The sequence below is a fragment of the Balaenoptera physalus genome (genome assembly GCF_965194825.1).
Source record: "Balaenoptera physalus genome assembly, chromosome: 14".
NCBI lineage: Eukaryota > Metazoa > Chordata > Mammalia > Artiodactyla > Balaenopteridae > Balaenoptera > Balaenoptera physalus.
The window spans coordinates 4,565,274-4,580,134 of NC_138893.1; the positions used below are offsets into that span (position 1 = coordinate 4,565,274).

Sequence of the window (14,861 nt, forward strand, 5' to 3'; positions counted from 1 at the left end):
CCACGGATTGTAACCCCTTGGATGAAAGATATCACACTCGTTACCAAGTTGTTTCAGTTTGGTCATTGGACAGTGGTGATGAGATGGGACTGGAAAATAGGTGCTGAAGATTCCGGGGACGGCGCCATAGATGCAGATGAAGGTACCAACAGAGCCATCTTGGTTTGCTGCCTTTTGGGCCTCTCTGTGGGATCTCCAGGAAGCTTCTCTCAGGTGGAGTTCTGCTTCTTTTGCATTCTGAGCTCTTTGAGTTTGTTTGTCCTACTTTTTCCAGGTGGAAAATTGGGGTGTGAGAGACTCTAGGTTTTCATGGTGAGGCTTAAGGTCTCAGGAACTGTGCACAGGCAGCCAGAAACAGTAAATCTGGTTGAATTAGGGAGGATTATTTCAAGGGAAAATAATAGTTACCCCTCAATCTAAAGAAAGCAAGATGGCAGCTGTTAGGGAACTCACAAAGTTGCCAGGTAAGCCTCCACAGCATAAACTGCTGGGGGATTTGGGGAAATAAATAAAGAGAAGAAATTCAGACTTTTTTGACCAAGGGAACATCAAAACCTAAGTAGGCACAAGTCAGCTGTTAAAAACCATCAGGGAATCCTCCACTATAAAGAAATCTTTTTTTTTTTTTCAATTGAGGTAAATTTGGTATATAACATATTAGTTTCAGAGTATAACATAATAATTCGACCTTGGCATACACTACAGTGATCACTACAATAAGTCTAGTTTCCATCCATCACCATAAAACTGACCTCCTTCACCATTTTTGCTAACCTCTAACCCCTTTCCCCTCTGATAATCATTGTTCTGTTCTTTGTATTTGAGTTTTGTATGTTTGTTGGTTTGGTTTTTAGCTTCCACATGTAAGTAAAATCATGCAGTATTAGTCTTTCTCTGCCTGACTCATCTCACTTAGCAAAATACCCTCAAGGTCCATCCATGTTGTTGTAAATGGCAAGATTTCATTCTTTTTTATGGCTGAGTAGTATTGCACTGTATATATGTACCACATCTTCTTTATCCATTCATCTGTCAATGGATACTTAGGTTGCTTCCATATCTTGGCTATTGTGAATAATGCTACTAGGTACATTGGGGTGCATACATCTTTTCAAGTTAGTGTTTTCCTTTTCTTCAGGTAAATACCCAGGAGTGAAATGGTTGGACCATTAGATAGTTCTGTTTTTAGTTTTTGGAGTAACTGTCATACTGTTTTCTAGAGTGGCTGCACCAATTTATGTTCCCACCTATAGTACACAAAGGTTCCCTTTTTTCCACTTCCTCCTCAACACTTGTTACCTGTCTTTCTAATAATAGCCATTCTGACAGGTGTGAGATATTATCTGGTTGTTTTTACTTGCATTTCCCTGAGATTTAGTGATGTTGAGCATCTTTCCATGTGCTTGTTGGCCATTTTTATGTCTTCCTTGGAAAAATATCTTCTCAGATCCTCTGCCCACTTTCTAATTGGGTTGTTTTTTTGTTATTGAGTTGTATGAGTTCTTTATATTTTGGATATTAGCCCCTTATAGATTCATGATTGGCAAATATCTTGTCCCATTCAGTAGGTTGCCTTTTTATTTTGTTGGTAGTTTCCTTCACTGTAAAGATGCTTTTTAGTGTGATGTAGTCTCATTTGATTACTTTTGCTTTTGTTGCCATTGTCTTTGGAGTAGATCTAAAAAAATATGGCTAAGAGTGATGTCATGAAACTTACATGTATGTTTTCTTCTAGGTGTTTGATGGTTTCTGGTCTTACATTCAAGTCTTTAATCAATTTTGAGTTAATTTTTGTGTATGGTGTAAGATAGTGGTCTAGTTTCATTCTTTTGCACATGGCTGTCCAGTTTTCCCAACACCATTTATTCTTTTGCACATGGTTGTCCAGTTTTCCCAAAGGAGACATTCTTGCCTCCTTTGTCATAAATTAATTGACTACATATGCGTAGCTTTATTTCTTGGCTCTGTTCTGTTCCATTGATCTATGTGTCTGTTTTTATGCCAATACCATACTGTTTCGATTAGTGAAGATTTGCAATATAGTTTGAAATCAGGGAGCGTGATACCTCTAGCCTTGTTCTTCTTTCTCAAGATTGCGTTGGCTATTTGGTGTCTTTTGTGATTCCATACACATTTTAGAATTACTTGTTTTAGTTCTGTGAAAAATGCCATTGAAATTTTGACAGGATTGTATTGAATTTGTAGATTGCTTCGGGTGATGTGGAAATTTTAACACTATTAATTCTTCCAGTCTATGAGCATTGAATATGCTTCCATTTATTTGTGTCTTTTTCAATTTCTTTCATCAGTGTCTTATTAAGGGACAGGTCTTTCACCTCCTTGGTTAAATTTATTCCTAGGTATTTTATTCTTTTTGATGCATTTGTAAATGGGATTGTTTTCTTAATTTATCTAATAGTTTCTTACTAGTGTATAGAAACACAACAGATTTTTGTGTATTGATTTTGCATCCTGCACTTTACTGAATTTATTAGTTCTGTTTCTTTGCAGAGTCTTTTTCAAAAAATTCTTTTTTAACATCTTTATTGGAGTATAATTGCTTTACAATGGTGTGTTAGTTTCTGCTTTATAACAAAGTGAATCAGCTATACATATACATATATCCTCATATCACCTTCCTCTTGCATCTCCCTCCCACCCTCCCTATCCCACCCATCAAGGTGGTCACAAAGCACCGAGCTGATCTCCCTGTGCTATGCAGCTGCTTCCCACTAGCTATCTATTTTACATTGGGCAGTATATATAAGTCCATGCCACTCTCTCACTTTATCCCAGCTTATCCTTCCCCCTCCCCATGTCCTCATATCAATTCTCTACGTCTGTGTCTTTATTACTGTCCTGGCCCTAGGTTCTTCAGAACCATTTTTTTCTTTTTCTTTTCTTTTTTTAGATTCCATATGAATGTGTTGGCATACAGTACTTGTTTTTCTCTTTCTGACTTACTTCACTCTGTATGACAGACTCTAGATCCATCCACCTCACTACAAATAACTCAATTTCGTTTCTTTTAATGGCTGAGTAATATTCCATTGTATATATGTGCCACATCTTCTTTATCCATTCATCTGTTGATGGACACTTAGGTTGCTTCCATGTCCTGGCTATTGTAAATAGAGCTGCAATGAACATTGTGGTACATGACTCTTTTTGAATTATGGTTTTCTCAGGGTATATGCCCAGTAATGGGATTGCTGGGACGTATGGTAGTTCTATTTTTAGTTTTTTAAGGAATCTCCATACTGTTCTCCATAGTGCCTGTATCAATTTACATTCCCACCAACAGTGCAGGAGGGTTCCCTTTTCTCCACACCCTCTCCAGCATTTATTGTTGCAGATTTTTTGATGATGGCCATTCTGACTGGTGTGAGGTGATACCTCATTGTAGCTTTGATTTGCATTTCTCTAATGATTAATAATGTTGACCATCCTCTCATGTGTTTGTTGGCAATCTGTATATCTTCTTTGGAGAAATGTCTATTTAGGTCTTCTGCCCATTTTTGGATTGAGTTGTTTGTTTTTTTGATATTGAGCTGCATGAGGTACTTATAAATTTTGGAGATTAATCCTTTGTCAGTTGCTTCATTTGCAAATATTTTCTCCCATTCTGAGGGTTCCCTTTGAGTCTTGTTTATGGTTTCCTTTGCTGTGCAAAAGCTTTGAAGTTTCATTAGGTCCCATTTGTTTATTTTTGTTGTTATTTCCATTCCTCTAGGAGGTGGGTCAAAAAGGATCTTGCTGTGATGTATGTCATAGAGTGTTCTGCCTATGTTTTCCTCTAAGAGTTTGATAGTGTCTGGCTTTACACTTAGGTCTTTAATCCATTTTGAGTTTATTTTTGTTTATGGTGTCAGGGAGTGTTCTAATTTCTTACTTTTACATGTACCTGTCCAATTTTCCCAGCACCGCTTATTGAAGAGGCTGTCTTTTCTCCACTGTATATGCTTGCCTCCTTTATCAAAGATAAGGTGACCATATGTGCGTGGGTTTATCTCTGGGCTTTCTATCCTGTTCCATTGATCTATATTTCTGTTTTTGTGCCAGTACCAAACTATCTTGATTACTGTAGCTTTGTAATATAGTCTGAAGTCAGGGAGCCTGATTCCTCCAGCTCCATTTTTCGTTCTCAAGATTGCTTTGGCTATTCGGGGTCTTTTGTGTCTCCATACAAATTGTGAAATTTTTTGTTCTAGTTCTGTGAAAAATGCCAGTGGTAGTTTGATAGGGATTGCATTGAATCTGTAGATTGCTTTGGGTAGTAGAGTCATTTTCACAATGTTGATTCTTCCAATCCAAGAACATGGTATATCTCTCCATCTATTTGTATCATCTTTAATTTCTTTCATCAGTGTCCTATAATTGTCTGCATACAGGTCTTTTGTCTCCTTAGGTAGGTTTATTCCTAGATATTTTATTCTTTTTGTTGCAATGGTAAATGGGAGTGTTTTCTTAATTTCACTTTCAGATTTTTCATCGTTAGTGTATAGGAATGCAAGAGATTTCTGTGCATTAATTTTGTATCCTGCTACTTTACCAAATTCATTGATTAGCTCTAGTAGTTTTCTGGTAGCAGTTTTAGGATTCTCTATGTATAGTATCATGTCATCTGCAAACAGTGACAGCTTTACTTCTTCTTTTCCGATTTGGATTCCTTTTATTTCTTTTTCTTCTCTGACTGCTGTGGCTAACACTTCCAAAACTATGTTGAATAAGAGTGGTGAGAGTGGGCAACCTTGTCTTGTTCCTGATCTTAGTGGAAATGGTTTCAGTTTTTCACCATTGAGGACAATGTTGGCTGTGGGTTTGTCATATATGGCCTTTATTATGTTGAGGAAAGTTCCCTCTATGCCTCCTTTCTGGAGGGTTTTTATCATAAATGGGTGTTGAATTTTGTCGAAAGCTTTCTCTGCATCTATTGAGATGATCATATGGTTTTTCTCCTTCAATTTGTTAATATGATGTATCACATTGATTGATTTGCGTATATTGAAGAATCCTTGCATTCCTGGGATAAACCCCACTTGATCATGATGTATGATCCTTTTAATGTGCTGTTGGATTCTGTTTGCTAGTATTTTGTTGAGGATTTTTGCATCTATGTTCATCAGTGATATTGACCTGTAGTTTTCTTTCTTTGTGACATCTTTGTCTGGTTTTGGTATCGGGGTGATGGTGGCCTCGTAGAATGAGTTGGGGAGTGCTTCTCCCTCTGCAATATTTTGGAAGAGGTTGAGAAGGATAGGTGTTAGCTCTTCTCTAAATGTTTGATAGAATTCGCCTGTGAAGCCATCTGGTCCTGGGCTTTTGTTTGTTGGAAGATTTTTAATCACAGTCTCAATTTCAGTGCTTGTGATTGGTCTGTTTATATTTTCTGTTTCTTCTGGGTTCAGTCTCGGAAGGTTGTGCATTTCTAAGAATGTGTCCATTTCTTCCAGGTTGTCCATTTTATTGGCATAGAGTTGCTTGTAGTAATCTCTCATGATCCTTTGTATTTCTACAGTGTCAGTTGTTACTTCTCCTTTTTCATTTGTAATTCTATTGATTTGAGTCTTCTTCCTTTTTTTCTTGATGAGTCTGGCTAATGGTTATCAATTTTGTTTATCTTCTCAAAGAACCAGCTTTTAGTTTTATTGATCTTTGCTGTTGTTTCCTTCATTTCTTTTTCATTTATTTCTGATCTGATCTTTATGATTTCTTTCCTTCTGCTAACTTTGGGGGTTTTTTGTTCTTCTTTCTCTAACTGCTTTATGTGTAAGGTTAGGTTGTTTATTTCAGATGTTTCTTGTTTCTTGAGTTAGGATTGTATTGTTATAAACTTCTCTTTTAGAACTGCTTTTGCTGCATCCCATAGGTTTTGGGTCATTGTGTTTTCATTGTCATTTGTTTCTAGGTATTTTTTGATTTCCTCTTTGATTTCTTCAGTGATCTCTTGGTTATTATATAGTGTATTGTTTAACCTCCATGTGTTTGTGTTTTTTACAGATTTTTTCCTGTAATTGATATCTAGTCTCATAGCGTTGTGGTCAGAAATGATCCTTGATATGATTTCAATTATCTTAAATTTACCAAGGCTTGATTTGTGACCCAGGATATGATCTATCCTGGAGAATGTTCTATGAGCACTTGAGAAGAAAGTGTATTCTGTTGTTTTGGGATGGAATGTCCTATAAATATCAATTAATTCCATGTTGTTTAATGTATCATTTAAAGCTTGTGTTTCCTTATTTATTTTCATTTTGGATGATCTGTCCATTGGTGAAAGTGGGGTGTTAAAGTCCCCTACTATGATTGTGTTATTGTTGATTTCCCCTTTGATGGCTGTTAGCATTTGCCTTGTGTACTGAGGTGCTCCTATGTTGGGTGTATAAATATTTATAATTGTTATATCTTCTTCTTGGATTGATCCCTTGATCATTATGTAGTGTCCTTCCTTGTCTCTTGTAACATTCTTCATTTTAAAGTCTATTTTATCTGATATGAGTATTGCTACTTCAGCTTTCTTTTGATTTCCCTTTACATGGAATATCTTTTTCCATCCTCTCACTTTCAGTCTGTATATGTCCCTAGGTCTGTAGTGGGTCTCTTGTAGACAGCATATATATGGGTCTTGTTTTTGTATCCATTCAGCCAGTCTGTGTCTTTTGGTGGGAGCATTTAATCCATTTATGTTTAAGGTAATTATCGATATGTATGTTCCTATTCCCATTTTCTTAAATGTTTTGGGTTTGTTATTGTAGGTGTTTTCCTTCTCTTGTGTGTCCTGCCTAGAGAAGTTCCTTTAGCATTTGTTGTAAAGCTGGTTTGGTGGTGCTGAATTCTCTTAGGTTTTGCTTTTCTGTAAAGGTTTTAATTTCTCCATCGAATCTGAATGAGATCCTTGCTGGGCAGTGTAATCTTGGTTGTAGGTTTTTCCCTTTCATCACTTTAAATATGTCCTGCCACTCCCTTCTGGCTAGCAGAGTTTCTGCTGAAAGATCAGCTGTTAACCTTATGGGGATTCCCTTGTGTGTTATTTGTTGTTTTTCCCTTGCTGCTTTTAATATTTTTTCTTTGTATTGAATTTTTGATAGTTTGATTAATATGTGTCTTGGCGTGTTTCTCCTTGGATTTATCCTGTATGGGATGCTCTGTGTTTCCTGGACTTGATTGACTATTTCCTTTCCCATATTAGGGAAGTTTTCAACTATAGTCTCTTCAGATATTTTTTCAGTCCCTTTCTTTTTCTCTTCTTCTTCTGGGACCCCTATAATTCGAATGTTGGTGCATTTAATGTTGTCCCAGAGGTCTCTAAGACTGTCCTCAATTCTTTCCATTCTTTTTTCTTTATTCTGCTCTGTGGTAGTTATTTCCACTGTTTTATCTTCCAGGTTGCTTATCCATTTTTCTGCCTCAGTTATTCTGCTATTGATTCCTTTTAGAGAATTTTAAATTTCATTTATTGTGTTGTTCATCGTTGTTTGTTTGCTCTTTAGTTCTTCTAGGTTCTTCTTAAATGTTTCTTGTATTTTCTCCATTCTATTTCCAAGATTTTGGATCATCTTTACTATCATTACTCTGAATTATTTTTCAGGCAGACTGCCTATTTCCTCTTCATTTGTTTGGTCTAGTGGGTGTTTACCTTGCTCCTTCATCTGCTGTGTCTGTCTCTGTCTTCTCATTTTGCTTAACTTACTGTGTTTGGGGTCTCCTTTTCTCAGGCTGCATGTTCATAGTTCCTGTTGTTTTTGGTGTCTGCCACCAGTGGCTAGGGTTGGTTCAGTGGGTTGCATAGGATTCCTGGTGGAGGGGACTGGTGCCTGTGTTCTGGTGGATGAGGCTGGATCTTGTCTTTCTGGTGGGCAGGACCGCATCCGGTGGTGTGTTGTGGAGTGTCTGTGACCTTATTATGATTTTAGGCACCCTCTCTGCTAATGGGTGGGGTTTTGTTCCTGTCTTGCTAGTTGTTTGTCATAGGGTGTCCAGCACTGTAGCTTGCTGGTCATTGAGTGGAGCTGGGTCTTAACGTTGAGGTGGTGATCTCTGGGTGAGCTTTCGCTGTTTGATGTAACGTGGAGCTGGGAGGTCTCTGGTGGACTAACGTCCTGAACGTGGCTCTCCCACCTCAGAGGCACAGGCCTGACACCCAGCCAGAGCACCAAAACTCTGTCAGCCACATGGCTCAGAAGAAAAGGGAGAAAAAAAGAATGAAAGAAAGAAAAAAATAAAATAAAATAAAGTTATTAAAATAAAAAATAAAAAAATTGTTAAAAATAAAAAAATTTTAAAGTAAGAAATAAAAGAACGAAAGAGAGAAGAGAGTAACCAAACCAAAAAAGAAATCTACCAATGATAACAAGTGCTAAAAACTATACTAAAATAAATAAATAAATGAAAAAAAAATAGACTGACAGAATCCTAGGACAAATGGTGAAAGCAAAGCTTTACAGACAGAATAACACAAAGTAGCATACATATACACACTCAGAAAGAGAGAAAAAGGAAAAAATATATATATATATAAAAAGAAAGGAACAGAGCAACCAAATCAATAAACAAATCTACCAATGATAATAAACTGTAAATACTAAACTACGATAAACATGAAACCAGAAAAAAATTAGATGCTGAAAGCAAACCCCAAGTCTACAGTTGCTCCCAAAGTCCACGGCCTCAATTTTGGGATGATTCGTTGTTCATTCAGGTATTCTCTAGATGAAGGGTACATCAAATTGATTGTGGAGATTTAATCTGCTGCTCCTGAGGGTGCTGGGAGAGATATTCCTTTCTCTTCTTTGTTTGCACAGCTCCTGGGGTTCAGCTTTGGATATGGCCCTGCCTCTGCATGTAGGTCGCCTGAGGGCATCTGTTCTTCACTCACACAGGATGGGGTTACAGGAGCAGCTGATTAGGGGGCTCTGGCTCACTCAGGCCACGGGGGCTGGGGGGGTATGGAATGTGGGGCGAGCCTGCGGCGGCAGAGGCCAGCATGACGTTGCACCAGCCTGAGGCGTGCCGTGTGTTCTCCCGGGGAAGTCATCCCTGGATCACGGGACCCTGGCAGTGGCGGGCTGCACAGGCTCCCGGGAGGAGAGGTGTGGATAGTGACCTGTGCTTGTGCACAGGCTTCTTGGTGGCTGCAGCAGCAGCCTTAGCATCTCATGCCTGTCTCTGGGGTCCATGTTGATAGCCGTGGCTCGCGCCTGTCTCTGAAGCTCATTTAGGCGGTGCTCTGAATCCTCTCTCCTCGCGCACCCCGAAACAGTGGTGTCTTGCCTCTTCGGCAGCTCCAGACTTTTTCCCGGACTCCCTCCTGGCTAGCTGTGGCACACTGGCCCCCTTCAGGCTGTGTTCACGCAGCCAACCCCAGTCCTCTCCCTGGGATCCGACCTCCGAAGCCTGAGCCTCAGCTCCCAGCCCCCCACCCGTCCTGGTGGGTGAGCAGACAAGCCTCTCAGGCTGGTGCATGCTGGGCAGCACTGATCCTCTGTGTAGGAATCACTCTGCTTTGCCCTCTGCACCCCTGTTGCTGCGCTCTCCTCTGTGGCTCTGAAGCTTTCCCCCCCCACCCCACCCCCCACCTCCACCAGTGAAGGGCCTTCCTAGTGTGTGGAAACCTTTCCTCCTTCACAGCTCCCTCCGCAACGTGCAGGTCCTATCCCTATTCTTTTGTCTGTTTTTTCTTTTGCCCTACGCAGGTACGTGGGGAGTTTCTTGCCTTTGGGGAAGTCTGAGGTCTCCTGCCAGTGTTCAGTAGGTGTTCTGCAGGAGTTGTTCCACACGTAGATGTATTTCTGATGTATTTGTGAGGAGGAAGATGATCTCCACGTCTTACTCCTATGCCATCTTGAAGGTCTCCCCTTTTTGTAGAGTCTTTAGTGTTTTCTCTGTATAATGTCATCTGCAAATAGTGACAGTTTTACTTCTTCCTTCCCAATTTAGATGACTTTCATTTCTTTTTCTTGCCTAATGGCTCTGGCCAGGACTTCCAGTGCCTAAGTCAGCCTGCACTTACTGGAAGCACCTGTCCAGGAAACCTAACACACATCAATTACAATCCTCCAACTCATCTTTACTTAGTTTACCTTACACAAGAAGATAGGCCCTGCTAGCCTTATAAGGAAATCCCCATCCTCTTAGCCAATCATGCCCTGTTTCTGTGTTGCCTCTTCTAATGCTGTATAATACTCACTCTTGCCTAAAATCCCTCAGGAACAGTGTTCTGTTGCTTAATAGGTACTGTATTCCCCAACCCATGGTTTGTTTCCTCTTGAGTAAAGGACATCAAACTAGTTACAAATTGTTTTAGTTTTGTCATTTGACAAGAGTAAATTTGGGATGTTGAAACATAGTGGTCAGAACTCCAAATTTGGATTTAGAAGATTGGGATTAGGATCTGGGTTCTCCAGCTCAAGTGGAACAGTATGGTCCTATTTCATGCAATTTTGAATTAAATATTGAATATAAAGTATTAAGTCTCTCAATGCAAACAATTTGAAATAGTGTAATTCTCCCCCTAGATTTATCAAGATTTGCATAATTTCAAAGCTGTTTGGGTCTATTGAATTATAAGCTGTGTTTATTTTATTGAAATATTTCCACTTTAGCTAGTGAACAGAAATACCCAATATCTTCTGTTATGGGAATGGTCTTAAAATATATAAATCTCAGTTAGATTTTTCAGGGTCTTCAGGAAGACATCTCTTGTGTAAAAGACAATCTTTCTGTCCTAGGTTAGTCATCTATCTTCTCTTCTCTTGATTATTCTTATTCTCACTGCAGAAAACTGGGAGAGTAAAATCCACCTCCTAGTTTTAAATGAGGAAATATAGGTTAAACGTGCCTAGTTTAGTGTTGGTACAGATCAGGCACTCAGTGAATGTTATTTGGAAAGTGGACAAGATAGACAATATAATCTGAGTATGATTTGGAAAGTGGACAAGATAGACAATATAATTTGAATGTCTGTTTTCTACTAGAAATTCTTACAACTCTAAGCAGTAAACTAGGTGATATCTCTGTATTACAGGTAAGGAAATAGGATCAGAGGAGATTCTACTTTGGGGATATGTGTGGATTTTGAACCGATGCCTGCCTTCCTACATGACTTACTTTATTCTTTGTTGAAATAGTGACTAAGGTAGGCAGAAATTATTTTTAAAATGGGACTGATAGGACTGAAGAAATAGTGATCTATGTTCCCTGTTTCTTAAGGGGTCAGAACATTAATAATCAGATGCACATTTTTTAAAAGAAATTTAAATAATCTCTTCCAGGGTTTCCTTTCCCCCAATTATGAAATGAATGTGATAATAACAAATAGTTCTTTTAATCTGGGGTGAAAGTCTTTAAAACACCCAATTATTCAGAAGGACTTTAAGTCACTTTCACAGACATGTGCAGGTTTAAGATAATAGGAACTTTAGGGTAATATAGGGTAGGGTATATTTATAACACTTTTCCTGTTTGTTCTAAGAGCTGAAAATATGTGCTCTTCTGAACTATGGAGATATCAGATGCATTAATCATGTAGTAATTAGAGCTCTTGGGAAGAACACGCTCTCATAAATGCAAGACATTTTTATTAACAATGGAGTGATTAGTTATAAAGCCATTTAATTTAAAATTTAAGCCAGCAATCGGAGGAAATAACATTCTAAATCAATTTCAGAATAGAATGGTCATAGATAAACCCTCAAGTGTGAGAAGATTGAAAAAAGTGACTGTTTTGACTCGCCGCATCTTGGAAGGAAGATTTAGAAGATGCATATTTCTTTGAGGCCCAAGGGTAATACTCTGGGCATACTAGAGCAGATGGGCAAAAATTGGAATGAGGTTGGAAAATTCTTTCTTCTGGGTCATGGATTTGTACCAATTGGAAAACTTGGAAGGGCCTGAAGCAGTGGACATGCCATTGGATTAAAACTAGATTCTCTCAAGTTCTTTATGAGCCAGCTGAACTCACTAAAATCCCAACAAGGACAAAATATCATATTTCATCATTTCTACTTAGGGACACCTGTTTTTTTCCTTAACTCAGAAGTGGTTTTGAGCCTCTGAACCTGATTAGTAGACAGCTTTGCTCTTGTCATTGTGTATACTATCCTAGCCTCTGCTCATGGATCAGAATATAACCAAAGTAACATTTGTTTTAGTATGAAATATCTTTCTTCTGAGAAATATCTTTCTTCTGAAATATCTCAGATCTTAATCAATTTGTTTGTTCCTGCATATAAGCAGAAAACCCACAAATCACTTTACTGAGGCTGGGCTTGAGACATGCAGGAGGTGAGGTTGAAGGGTAGAAGAGCATGGTTGGGAGCAGGAAAAGATGTAGGTTGATTCCTCTTACAGATGCCCCATCCAGACTATGCCTGACCAGGTGGCAGGAAGACAAACCTGGAGAAGTTCTTGGCTTCTACTTCCCTTGTTCCCTTGGTCAGTTTGGACCTGCCCATTTGACAAACACGTTAACACAGAAGTAGGCAAGTTAGTGTCTGCCCTCTCACACTTTAGTTTTTGTTAGAAACAGATTTTAAAGTTCTTCGGGACAGGGATGTCTTATTCACTTTTATATAACCCTCCTAACTATCAACATCCTTGATATGTAGTAGGTGATTGCTTTTTTTATTGAAGTATAGTTGACATTTAATGTTGTATTAGTTTCAGGTGTACAACATAGTGGTTCAACATTTGTATGTATAACACATTGATCACCATGATATGTCTAGTAACCATCTGTTACTGTACAAAGTTGCTACAATATTGTTGAATATATTCCCTATGTTGTACATAATTTACCTGTGACTTATTTTATAACTGGAAGTTTATACCTCTTGAATCCCCTTCACCTATATTGCACGATCTCCCACCCACCTTTCTTCTGGTGATCGTCAGTGCTGTTCTCTGTATCCACGTGTCTGTTTCTGTTTTGTTTTGCTTGTTCGTTTGTTTTGTTGTTTAGATTTCATATGTAAGTGAAATCATACAGTATTTGTCCTTCTCTGTCTGACTTATTTCACTTAATGTAATGCCCTCTAGGTCCATCCATGTTGCTGCAAATGACAAGATTTCATTCTTTTCTTATGACTGGGTAATATTCAGTGTGTGTGTGTGTGTGTGTGTGTGTGTGTGTGTGTGTGTGTGTGTGTGTGTGTGTGTTTATACCATCCTTTTTATCCCTTCTTCTATCGATGGACACTTAGATTGCTTTCATATCTTGGCTATGGTAAATAATGCTGCAATGAGCATAGGGGTGCATATATCTTTTCAAATTACTATTTTCATTTTCTTTGGATAAGTACCCAGAAGTGGAATCACTGGGTCATAAGGTAGTTCTAGTTTTAATCTTTTGAGAAAACTCCATACTGTTTTCCATAGTGGCTGAACCAATTTACATTCCCACCAAAAGTGCATGAGGGTCCCCTTCTCTCAACATCCTCACCAACATTTATTGTTGGCTATTATCAAAAAGACATTCTGACAGGTGTGAGATGATATCTCACTGTGGTTTTGATTTGCGTTTCCCTGATGATTAGTGATGTTGAGCATCTTTTCCTGTGTCTGTTGGCCGTCTGTATGTCTTCCTTGGAAAAATGTCTATTCAGGTCCTCTGCCCATTTCTTAATCAGATTTCTTTTTGTTATTGAGTTGTGTGAGTTCTTTGTATATTTTGGATATTAGCCCCTTATTGGATACATGATTTGCAAATATCTTTTCCCATTCAGTAGGCTGCCTTTTCATTTTGCTGATCATTTTCTTTGCTGTTCAAAAGCTTTGTAGTTTGACATATTGCCATTTATTTATTTTTGCTTTTGTTTGTAAAATCCATGGGAATCCAGCAGTGTGTGGCCTGTAACCCTTCTCAACCTCCGTGGGTTCAAAGGATTAGATAAAACACTGTCTTTGGGGGGAAAAAAACTACTCTTTCTTAAAAGGGTTAAGTTTTAAAGGAATGGAAATTTCTGGAAATTTCTGGTTTAAATTGTTTAGAAATGAGAAGGGCCATTTCTTTAGGTCTACAAGTAGGGTGGCTTCTAAATATGATGTTTAAAATAATATTATTAGTATAGAAACCTGAAACAAGCATCCCACCACAAAAATAAGTTTGCTTTTGCTGAACTCACTTGGGTTAAGTCTCCAAGGATTTCCTTAACACCAGTTTCAGAATACTGAGCTTCGAGGGAATTTTTGTAAAAGGACTGTTAACATCATCAATAGCTCCCATCCACTGTGTGCCTCCAGTTGGTAAGTAGTAAAAGAGCATCTTGTTCAACAACCTTGTGAGCTTGGAGGATTATCTCCATTTTACAGACAAGGAAACTGAGGTCCAGATAATGGATGTGATTTGCCTAATGTCACATACCTAGCATACTTGCAAGGAGAGCTGTCTCACTTGAAAACCATTGTTCGGGGAAACTTGGCCAGTATTTGAATAGCTGTAGAATTTTTCACAAGCAACTACTATGTCTAGGGAACTGTCGGATGCTAATGGAACCCTTTCATGTGGTGTGTCTTCTTGCCTGAAGCTGGAGGCTTAGAAAAATTAAAGAAGGGATCTTGGTAGTTCTAATTCATTCCTTTTCCTCAACTCTGCTCCCACTTTCCATTTTACCCCTCTAATAGGAAGGCATTTCTATAATTTTGCTCTAGAAGCTTGTGATGGCTACTTGGCAAACAGCCCCACCAAATTATTCTAGTACAATATTTTAGAAAAATGATTTCTGACATATTGAGACACCTGACATATTGGCACTTGTACTGACTTCAGCCCATGCCCCTAAGAGGGGAGCTTCGTCTGTATTGTCACCACAGTGTATACTGCACCGTCAGACCCAAGTTCACTGCATCACATGAATATTTTGACC

General features: G+C 38.6%; 1 protein-coding gene across 4 annotated transcripts in view; it reads left to right on the plus strand.

Annotated features, from left to right (window-relative positions):
• The window catches only part of FAM13C (family with sequence similarity 13 member C), a 132,533-nt gene that overhangs the window by 45,786 nt on the left and 71,886 nt on the right, over positions 1-14,861 (plus strand). The window lies entirely within an intron of this gene.